The sequence below is a fragment of the Adiantum capillus-veneris genome, chromosome 20 (genome assembly GCF_014529385.1).
Source record: "Adiantum capillus-veneris isolate H3 chromosome 20, ASM1452938v2, whole genome shotgun sequence".
NCBI lineage: Eukaryota > Viridiplantae > Streptophyta > Polypodiopsida > Polypodiales > Pteridaceae > Adiantum > Adiantum capillus-veneris.
Genome location: NC_140950.1, coordinates 73,539,287 through 73,551,270, shown reverse-complemented (window position 1 = coordinate 73,551,270; position 11,984 = coordinate 73,539,287). Strand labels below are relative to the sequence as shown.

General features: G+C 42.6%; 2 pseudogenes; one reads left to right on the top strand and one right to left on the bottom strand.

Annotated features, from left to right (window-relative positions):
* Window positions 1-200: 200 nt before the first annotated feature.
* LOC147432741 (large ribosomal subunit protein eL18 pseudogene) lies at window positions 201-767 on the bottom strand (annotated as a pseudogene).
* Window positions 768-1,288: 521 nt separating this feature from the next.
* LOC147432740 (eukaryotic translation initiation factor 3 subunit K pseudogene) lies at window positions 1,289-1,943 on the top strand (annotated as a pseudogene).
* Window positions 1,944-11,984: the final 10,041 nt, after the last annotated feature.

Sequence of the window (11,984 nt, the reverse complement as noted above, 5' to 3'; positions counted from 1 at the left end):
AAGTCAACAGCGGCTTGTCAGTTCCAAAGGGCCACATACTGAAACCTCACCATTGCTCGCACAAATACACCTCACAAAGTACCCAATCAATGCAATTATGACAAAGGCTAGCAGACCTCAGAGATAAGTTTCAGTAACAAGCCAACTACAAGCACAGTGTTTGATAAAATATTGCGCAAAGGTATCCAAAAGCTACAAAACTAAACTCTGTATCCTCTTTTGTTAAGTCGACCACGAGCTCTCTCAAACTTGCGACCCTTGGACCGAACATAAGGCTTTGTGTGACTATGCGGTACACCTCGAGCTCTCCCAAAGTGCTTCACAGCATCGTGAGCGTTCTTTGGAGCTCTTAGATCAAGTATAGTATTTGAGCCAGTTGGGACCCTCAAAGAAAGTTGGTCAAATGTGAAACATTCTCCACCACCTTTCAAGATCCGGGCTAGGGCAGTCTTGTGTAAAGTGCAGCATGGAGGCTTTCAATGCTGGAACTCCATACACCCTAACATCGTCCGTCACAGTTCCCACAATTACACCTCATCCTCCTTTCCCTTCATGTAACGTATGAGACGAGATAAAGATAGAGGCGTCCTGTTATAAGTTCTACTCATAAACAGCCGCTTCAAAAACACAACATTAAATGGGCTGCCTGTCCTTTGAACGAGAAACCTGTAGAGCTTGACAATAAGCTTCAGATAGACATTTTCACTCTTAGGAGCAGTGTGCTTTGTCTTCTTATTGCATCCCCCAGCAGGCAAGTCGATACCCATGGCTACTTCTGCTGATGTTGCTACCGCTGCCGAGGACAAGGTGCTCCATCTATCGCAACCCCTCTCAGAATCCTTCCTCCAGCGGTATTCTCTCTCTCTCTCTCTCTCTCTCTCTCTCTCTCTCTCTCTCTCTCTCTCTCTCTCTCTCTCTCTCTCTCTCTCTCTCTCTCTCTCTCTCTCTCTCTCTCTCTCTCTTTGTCACACACACACACAAACACACACACACACACACACACACACACACACACACACAGTGTTTTTTAAAAACAACTGTCTGAAAGAGCGCGCGCCGGCGCACGCTCTTTGAGACAGTTTTTTTTTAAAACTCTGTGAGAGAGAGAGAGAGAGAGAGCTGACATGCGCTCTTTTAGACATATTTTTTTTAAAACTCTGAGAGAGAGAGAGAGAGAGAGAGAGAGAGAGAGAGAGAGAGAGAGAGAGAGAGAGAGAGAGAGAGAGAGAGAGAGAGAGAGAGAGAGAGAGAGAGGCTCCAATGCTACGAGAGAGAAGCGCTCTTGACAATGCAATGGGATCGGGTAGCAACGACACCTGAGAAGGAGGTTACTCCTCAGTACACTATGGAACAAATTTTGGCAGTCACTCCCTACAATCCAGATATCCTTTCGGACCTTGAGGCGTATTTATCGGAGCAGGTTAACATGCAGACTTACAGTTTGGATGCAAACCTGTGCCTATTGTGGCTTTATCAATCTGAACCGTCTCGAATGAATATCCAAATTGTGGCAAGAAGGCATTGATGGCGCTTCCTGCACCAGACTTCAATCTTTGCATGTTTATGATACCTGAAAAGCTTCAAATGGAGGATCCCTTCTTGACAGCCATTTGGAGACAGCCAGATTCAGGGAGTTTTAATGGGATGAGGCTGCTAGAAATCGCCATATTTTGGAGGGTGTTCCAGGGTTCGAGCAAACAATACAAGGATTTGCTTTGCATGTTCTCTCTCTTTCTTACTAGAGCCCATAAATATGGAAGGTTTATCGCTATACAAGTTTTTGGAGCAGCAAATTGCTAGTAAGCTCTGTAGAAAAGCTTTTTGGTGGAGGACAACTTGTTGTCCTCCCTCCCAATGAGGATAACTATCCAGAGTTTAAGAAGAGCATTGTGGAGAGCATTCCATTAGAACATGTATCCAAGCTCTTTTTGATCCTGACTTAAGGCATTTTTAAAGAGCTCAAAACTAAGGCTGCACTGTGGTTTCTGCTAGAAGCATCACTTGGAGAAATGCCATTCTTGTCATTGGGTTGCATTGTGCTCCTAATTATATTTCCATGCTCAATGTTTCCAGCCTCATTTCAAAACAATTGACGGTAGTTTATTGGCACTGCCTGCTTGCAGGGAGTGATATAGGCATGGTGCCTATGAAATGCTGTCTACAACTTTTAGGCTTTTTGAAGCTATCATAAGATGTTGCTTTTCAGCGTCCCTTTGGAGCCACGCTTGTAATAAAAATAGAAATTTCTAGATAAAAGATAATTAATTTGTCGACAACAGCAACAGCATGAAGAGCCTCAAGTAGACAAAAGATAATTAATTTGTCGACAACAGCAACAGCATGAAGAGCCTCAAGCAGAGACGGCAAGGTATGCTGCTACAACTCCTCCCCCCCCCAAGAGACGGTGCCGCCATTGCATGGGGAGAATTTGTCCTAAGAAAATTGTTCATAACTTTATCCACCTTGCATACTCTTTTATCGAAGCACTCCTTATAATCCCCCACCATTACCGCCTCCCTTGACACCTTTGTCACCACCGTCTATGGCAACACCACTAACTTTCCCACCCCCTCGATGGTAGACTTCATATGATGGTTTGACCCATACTTTAATATATACCATGATGTTGAGTTCTCAAAAGAATGACCTCATTTCAATAATAGAATTATTTTCAAGTTCCCACAATTTTCTCTAGAGTAACTTAAAAATGCATAATATGGTATCCTACATCAACCCATAATAACTTGAGGTAGAGTGAGATAGAGGAGAAGAATAAGAAGTGAAGAGCTCCCAAACTCTCCTTATTCATGAGATTTATTTCAATGGCAACAACCTTACCTTTTTAGTGTAAAGCTCGTGGTTGAACCCTTTGATTGGGGGGCTGAAATTGGGGAATAGTTTTTCATCACCCTTTTTATGGAAGCAATGGAACTATGACATATTGCAACGATGGTATACACACACCAATGTGTCATATGTGATGCTTAATGTATAATAAACACCCAAATTGTTAACAAAATCTATGAGGTCTTGCGTGTAAGGAGGTAGGAATATGAGATTTATATCCAGCAAGGATCAATGGCGGTAGCAGATTGCAATGAGCTTCCAATATTTTGAGGGCAACGATTTCCAAGGAGAGGAATATCAACATGCCATTGTAATGGTTCGAAGTGTTCTAGCCCATCAAAGGAAACACTCTACCCAAACCTTGTTCGAAGGGTTTTCTCGGTCAAAAATTTGTGGTTGATTTACCATTAAAAATAGATGCAATCTTGAATTAATTTTTTGTTGTGCTGAAAGTCACTGAAGAAATCATGTTTGGTTTTTGTTTTGTATATGTGTCTTCCCCTGTCTCGCTCGTTTTAGGGATTGCTCGAAAAATTTCGCTCGAGCTTTGAGATTCCTCTCAGCTACCTACTTCTCAAATCTCAGCTTAAAAAATTTCAAAATTTTTTCATGAGGTACATGGATCGCTATCCATGTTTGGAAGCCAAATTGACATTTCTTGGTACCGTCAGAATCAACATGTTTACTAGATACTATGGTATCAAAAGTTTTGTATTTGGACTAGTTTTTGCCATTCAAAAGAAAGTTTTTCTGTCTGTCCTGCGGTTTTTCACTAGTTTCTGTATTTGGCTATTTGACATGCTCCCTTTTGGCAAAGTTGTTCCACTAGTTATCAGGAATGTACTTGTCAAATATAAACCCAAAATGCCAAAAAGGTACATGGATTGCGATCCATGTTTGGCAACATTTTTTCATGAATTTTGTTATGTTGGTTCTCTATGCCCTATAGAAGCCAGATCTCACCCCTTTTTGAATTTGGATCCCAAAATCTCAAGATTTGCCCAATTTTGTGTCTGAATCTTTGTATTGGCTATTTTTGCCCTAACAACCAATTTTGATGTGATTTTCGAGTTTTTCTTTCAAGAAAATTTGATCAAAGTAGTATCCCACTGATGCTCATTGTAACTGGTAACTTTTCACCAAAAATGGTCTCTGGGGTACATGGATCGTGACCATGTTCCTCCACAGAATCTGGCCAAACTTCTCAGATTGCTTCTAGAGAGTCTGTTGATGCCTTTGATCCACAAATTTTCAAATTTGGATCACTTTTGAGCTCTCTACCATCAAATTTTCATAATTCTAGAGTTATGGTCATTTCAGTCAAAATATGGTTTTCACCCTTTTTTTTCTTCAATCTTTCAACCCAAATTTGATGGTGGTAGTTTCTAATTACCCTACTCCTAAGTACTAAAATGAAAAATGAAACAAAAACAAATGAAATGGTACAAAATAAAGTCAAAACGAAAAACAAAACAGTACTCTGAAAATAATGAAAAAATCAAAGAATGAAATACTTCTGGCTATCTCACTCACAACCCTCTTTACTTCTCAAGAATAGATTTAGCAAGTCCTCGACTTCTAGACTCTTTCAAGCACTAAACCCTGTGTTTAGCTGCTTCACTGCTAAGGTATAAATGGAATGGAGAGAAAAATCTTAGAAAAATAACACTCTAAAAAAGCACTAGGTCACTAACCATCTAAGGATCATATCCCGGGCAATGGTGCCAATGTTAGCGGGTCGCCGCGGCGGACGTCTGTAGCATAGCTTTCTGGCACTAACATAATGTCAATACTCAGGGAAAGTGACTTGTATGGGGGCACGGAGACTCTATGAGATCGTCAATCTCACGAAGTGAACCTTAACAAGCAAACACAACAACTCTACAAGAAAACCAACACTCAATGATCAGGGAAATTTGTCTATGTCCTTTCTCACAGCTCTAGGTCATCACGCCATTTCGACACTCGAACAGACTCGAAATGCAACGAAAGTTGAGGGGGAGGTCTAGGACACCTAGGGACACTATCCTAGCAGGTCTGGTCGCAATCTGACAAGGTACCAAAATCATGATCCATCATGAAAAAGGTCCTGAAAACTGCAACAGATCAATCCAGAAAGGTCGCCCTATGGTCTAAGAACGCTCTCCTATGGTCAAAACAACTAAAAACAATGATTTAAGCACTCAAATCTGCAATTATAGCTCACAGACACGTTGTCGCGAACCACGGCAAAACTAACAATGCTTACACTTAATTTAAAGAGCAAAGAGAGAGGAACACTTTTGCAATTTCGGATTTAAAAACAGATTACCCATTCATTAACTGCGATGATTACAAGGTTGGAGCATCTCGTAGCTTGAGCGTACGGTTTTTGAGCTCCCTTATTCTTCTAAAGATAAACCTCCCTTCCACATTAAAGTTATTGACCTTTATACCTAGGGCATTCTAAATAGCCAGTGGCCGGTTCACATGGACCTTTACAATTTCATGAGAGTATTACAACTCATGGAATTGACCTACTACTCTGGAATTAGGATTTACATAGAGTATCGCTACACTAGCTCGGCAAAATAATAGAATACAAATGTGATGTCCGGCTACGTGTCCGGCCAATTGGGCACTCGTTTGATCTGTCCTCAAACAATAACTTCATCACATTGCTCATTGATGTTTATGACGAGATCATAGGCATCATAGTGGTATAACACTGCATTATACTCAAGGAAGGAAGTAAGTCTGTAGTGCAAAAGCTCAGAAGGCTTGGGGTAATTCAACAAGAGGCATTGCTCAAAGAGGTAGGGAATTTGCTATAAGTAGGTTTCATTTACCTCGCCGAGGACTCAGAGTGGGTCTCTCGAGTGGTAGTCACACCAAAGAAGAACGGTAAGTGGATAGTTTGTGTAGACTACAAACCTGCCAACGCAGCAATGAAGAGGGATCATTTTCCCCTCCCATTCCAAGATGAAATTCTCAATGAGGTAGCAGGTCATGAGCGCTACACAATATGTGATGGCTACTCAGGCTACTTTCAGATTACCATTGTAGAAGAAGACCAGAAAAAAAAAATTCATAACACCATGGGGATGTTTTTCTTACAAGGTGATGCCTTTTGGTCTCACCAATGCTCCGGCCACATTCCAACGCTATGTAACTTTTGTATTCTAGTCATACTTTGGTAAGTCAATACGAGTTTTCATAGATAATTTTTGCATCTACAGTTCTCGCTCCCTCCATTTCAGCAAGGTCTATGATGGCCTGGCTAGGCTGCAAACCTTAGGTGGCTAGCTTAACGTTGATAAGTGTCAGACTGGTGAAAGCAAGGTCACTCTTCTTGCCATGAAATTTCAGCAAAAGGAATTGAGGCTGACCCTAGCAAGATTCAAGCTTTGGTATCTTTGTCATCACCCACCACAACTAAGAAATTTTTCTCTTTTCTTTAGAAGGTAAGGTATTTGAGCAGGTTCATTCACTTTCTCTCTCAGGTGGTTCTCCCTCTACAACAAGTCACCCATAAATATTTCTTCCTATGGAGTGAAGAAAATGAGCAACAGTTTACCAAAGTGAAACAGATCCTGGCTACACTTCCCACCATTGCACCCCCTAGATGGGACGAGCCATTTTATGTTAACCCCAGTGTAGGAAGTGATACACTTGGAGCCGTACTAATGCAAAAGGACCCCAAACCTCTTTCATGCGTCCTATATACTTCTCTAGTCGTGTCATGACCCCATCAAAAAAAGGATTCACCGCGGTAGAGCACATGGTGCTTGCATTGATGTTTGCCACTACAAAGTTCCCCTCTTATCTATTGCCTAGGACCTTTGTAATTCTGACAATGGAAGAGGTCTTTCCGTATGTGATACAATACATGGATGTCTCACCTAGAATTTGTAAGTGGCTTGTTAGATTACAAGAGTTTGATTACACCATGCAGGTAGAAAACTCCACTAGGGCTAGTTTAGCAGGTATTCTTACTCATTATTACTATGAGAAGAAGCTAAACGTCAACACGGAAGGTAAAGAAGTGACACCAATGGTAGAAATTCCTAGCTAGAAAGAGCTCATTCTCTTTTCTTTGATGGAGCATACAAAAGAACAGTGGACCAATTTGCAGCTGTCGTCATCATTTTCAATGAGAAAAAGAAAAAGGTATTCTCTATTGGGCAGCTGCTATACTCCCACTCCAACAACAAATCAGAGTACACGGCTCTAATTCTTGGATTAGAACAATGTTTTTTCCATGGGATTCAACGTCTAAATGTATTTGGTGATTCCATGCTTTTGATAAAGCAGATAAATGGCACTTGGATTTGTAAAAATCAGGTTTTACTTGGCCAATTACGCCAAGTTAAGGATCTTTTAAGAAAGTTTGAAACAGTGCAATTATTTCATGTTCGTAGGGTAGAAAATCAAGAGGCATGTGCTCTAGCCAAGGAAAGAATACAATATGTTCCCATAGGAGCAATCAAACTGAAACTACTCCTCTTTCAAGGTAGCTATACTATGCCTGATATCATCAGTTTCTTAGATACAGGAGAATGTCCTAAAGGATATACCAAAGGTAAAAAACAATGTCTTGTTAGAAAGGCAACAAGATACCACCTATATTTCAAGGGCAAAGACCAGATTCTCAGGCGAGTGCCAATCTCTAGTGAGATCACGGGGGTAATCTCAAGTTCCCATGATGGTGTCTACGGTGGCCATTTTGCTCTACATATTACCAGTAGGAAGATTCTACATGCAGGATTCTTGTGGCCTAGTCTAAACAGGGATGTGCATCATTGGTGTAAAATATGCAAAGCTTGTCAAGTGTCCAGCGATCGTACACTAATCTATGAGCCACAAAGTCCTATCATCTCATATGGCCCGTTTGAGAAGTGGGGAATAGATGCAATTGGTCCTTTACCAAGGGCCCAATCAGGTAAACTCTACATTCTCGTTGGTGTAGACTACATGACCCAATGGGCAGAAGCAGCAGCCACCATAGGCATTACAACCCAAGTAGTCACAAAGTTCATATTTGAGCACATTTGTTGCCGCTTTGGTACATCTCTAGAGATAATATATGATAGAGGGCCACGTTTTAGAGGCAATTTGGTGGGAGAACTGATGAAAAATCTAGCATCACACGACAACACTCCACTCCCTACTATCCACAGGGCAATGGTCTACTTGGAAAGGTAAACGGCATGATCTGTAAGATCAGCACAAAGCAGGTGAATAACCACACAAGTGATTGGGATAAGCATCTCATGGCCACTCTTTCGGCCTACCGCACAACATTCCGAACATCACTAGGTTTCACCCCTTTTCATCTGGTATATGGGAAAGAGGCCATTCTACCCATTGAGGTACAGATAGCTAGCTTCCGAGTTATGGTTAGCCAGTTACAGCGCCCAATTGCCCATCTTCGCAACCACACCTTGGATCTAGCAAGGCTTCTGTTAGATAGGGAAGATGCGATAAATCACTATGCAGCACAAGCAGAGCAATGCCAACTATCATTCAATCAAGGGCTTTAAGAAAAGGGTCTGAATAAAGGCATGGTAGTGTTGAGGCATGACAACAAATTTGACACTAGGAAAGATAAGAAGTTTCAGCCCAGATGGGAAGGGCCACTCAGTGTCGAAAAGCGATACGCCAACAACAACTACAAATTGATGGAAGCAGATGGGCGAATTCACAAGACCAGAGTCAATGGATGGAGGCTCAAAAGGTACTTCTTACGATTTGATCCAGAGTTCATGCTAGATATTCCAGAGGAGGGAGAACCCTCCAACTCCACTGCTAGAGAATGAGAAGCAGAGCTAGAATCATGAATTCCTCTAGCTAGAAGGGGGCTAATGATGTCTGGCTTCTGAAACAGTGGTCGTGAGAATCAACCCTACTCTGGGGGGAGCCTAATATTTAACGAAAAAAAAGAATGTTTTAACGTGCCACCCCGCCACCCTCTTCCCTCCCATGCATGCGCCCACAGCGGGGGCCTGCCTCTTAGCTTCGCCACACTCTCTCCATCTCCCCTCCATTATCACCAGAGGACAATCTCTCTCTCTCTTGCGTGGCTCCACCAACCTCTCTCTCTCTCTCTCTCTCTCTCTCTCTCTCTCTCTCTCTCTCTCTCTCTCTCTCTCTCTCTCTCTCTCTCTCTCTCTCTCTCTCTCTCTCTCTCTCTCTCTCTCTCTCTCTCTCTCTCTCTCTCTCGTTCCTGTGTCACCAAGCCCATAGGGTGCATAAAACATGTTTTTTTTCTCTTGTTTCTCAACCCAAGGCGGGCTACCATGCTTGGGACAAGAGTCTCCCTCTCTCTCTTTTATTATTCACACACACACACCTTCCTTCATCATTTCTCCCCTCTCGTCCACACTCTCCCGTCCTCAGCAAGATACTCTCTCTCGCCCTCTTGTTTGTCAACCAAGGAGGGCCGCTACATCATCACCCCCCATGACCCACTCACCCCCTCTCCCCATCACACACTCACTTCCAACTCACTCTGCTGCTCACCCTCTCTCTCCTCACTCACACTCTCTCTCACCTATGCCTCTCACTCTCTCTCTTTCATTCTTGGTGGTCGGCTAAACCAGTGCAGTCTATAAACTCTCTCTCTTAACCCGCCACCACACATGCCTACACTCACACCCACTCGCTACTCCCCATCTCTCTTCCCCACCCCCGTTGACTGTCTCTCCCCCTCTGGTTTCCTGTCTCTCTAGGCAGCTTGTAGAGCGCAAGAAGATAAACTCTCTCTCTCTCTCATTCACACCCACACACACACACCCATACACACACACACACACACATACCCCATTCCTCACCCACTCACCCCCTTAGCCTCACCCTCTCTCCCCATATCTCACTCCCGCCCTCTCTCTCTCCCACCCTCGTTCAGCCCGCCATGTAGGGTGCAATAGTATAATCTCTCTCGCTCTCTCTCTCTCTCTCTCTCTCTCTCTCTCTCTCTCTCTCTCTCTCTCTCTCTCTCTCTCTCTCTCTCTCTCTCTCTCTCTCTCTCTCTCTCTCTCAGCACACACACACACACATCCATACACTAATCCCTCACCGTGTCCTCTATCCTCTCCCCACCACGCGCTCTCTCGCACTCTCACTCACGCTCTTTGTGTAGTTAGCCAAGCACGTAAAATATAAATTTAGAAAAATATCTCTCTTTCTCTCATTCCCACACACCTACTCTAGCCGACACACACACACACACACAACCCCATATACTATAAACACATGGCCTACACACACATTTACGCACTCACGAGCACATGTGTACGCACACAATAAAACAACACAGCATGCCATACGCACTCACAAGAAAACAACAATGAAGCTCGACATCCACAAAGAAGGACGGCCAAATCACACGATATCAACACTGAATCAACAAATGACGCCGAAGGCATGCTCCGACCAACCCCAAAACGCACTACATCGATGCACCAGCAAAGTTTTTGATTCACCCGCATCTCGCTAACGACGCATCTCCATAGTAAATATCCATAGGGTAATCTATTTTCCCCGTTCTCAAGTCAAAAATCTTGTATTAAAACCCATTGTATATTGCCATCTCTCTCTAGGTGATTGTCACAAAGGCCCACCTAGGAGATATCATTAAAAGAAAATTCTCCTTAGACAAAGCAAGGGTCAACCATCTGGGACCCAACTCCTTGCTTTATCTCTTCTGATTAGGGACCTAACCTAATCAGAGTATCCTTAACTAATGCATCCTGCACCTATAAAAGGGCACTGAGAGGTTACTATCAAGAGGAAGCATTTTGAGAAAGCACTCTGAGAGTGGTGTGGCATTTTGGGGTGGCACTTGAGAACTTGGGCTTTGGAAGTTAGCACTATGAGAAGAAAGTTGTGCACACACCCTGACTTCAACGGTCACCACACACAAGAGTAGAAACTCCGTGTATATGGGATTTCCTCTAAAGAACTCACTATAGGCTCTCTATCTCTCAATATCTCTCTCTATTACCACGGTCTCCATCTCGCCATAGCTAAGCTTTTCTGTAAATATTGCTTTGAATCAAGTTTCCTTCACATCCCAAGGGGTTTTCATCACCTACATCTCACGTCTCTCTCTCTCTCTCTCTCTCTCTCTCTCTCTCTCTCTCTCTCTCTCTCTCTCTCTCTCTCTCTGGAAATTTCTCCAAATGCTACAATCTTAAAAGTTAAGGTCTTTCTCTTAGAAATGAAAAGGGAGGACATTTGTCCAAATGCTACAATTAAAAAAGTTCAGGTCTTTCTCTTAAAGCGAAGAAGGAGGGCACTTGTTGAAGAGGCTACCAGAAAATAAATAAGAACTCTCTCTCTTTTATATAATCCACAAGGCACACACACAGACACTCTCCGATTGTGTATTGGATACACAACTCCATCTCCTTCTCCAAGTTTGAGAAGTAGAGAGCCTACATGAGCACCTCTTGGATATGGAATGCAAATCCAACCAAGAGTGAAGCTTCCATGGCATGCTCATTTTCTCTACAATCTATATTAGTATGCTAAGCTAAGCTATAAGAGTAATCTATGGTGAAGGAAGTATTTCTTTCTCGTAAGAATACTTCTTCTTCCTCTTCGCTACCCTCATTCCATGCTAGCTCTCTCCACCTTTGAAGGTGTTTGAGGTCTTGGGACTGATGCTGGGGACAAGTTGATGTTTTTGCAAAATTTACGGGCATAGTTTCAATACATGAAGCTTTCCATCTTCATTGCATCAACTAGGTATTAAGAAACTCAAAGACAAGTCTCTCTTTACGGGAGAATCTATAATACAAAAGCCTTTTGGAGGGGGGGAAGGCTCCAAGTAAATCCGGTCCTCCAAAGTTGCCAGTTTCTCTAATTCTCTCTCTCTTTTACAAGTATTGTTCATGCCAAGCTAACTAGGTATAAGGGTTATGTTTTTATCAGTAATCAAGTATTCTTCTTATGCTTGTGATGAATTATCTTAAGAAATTCTCACTATGACCATCTTAGTTTCGATACTCTCAATGTTGCAAGTCCAGTTCCGTTACATTGTCAAATAAGATAATCCCCTTGTTCAAGAGAACCGTTGTGCATAAGAGCTAGTAGATGTCGGGTTTCTAGAGGAGATTGAAGAGGTAAATCTTGTTCTTGTAGAGGGTTTGAAT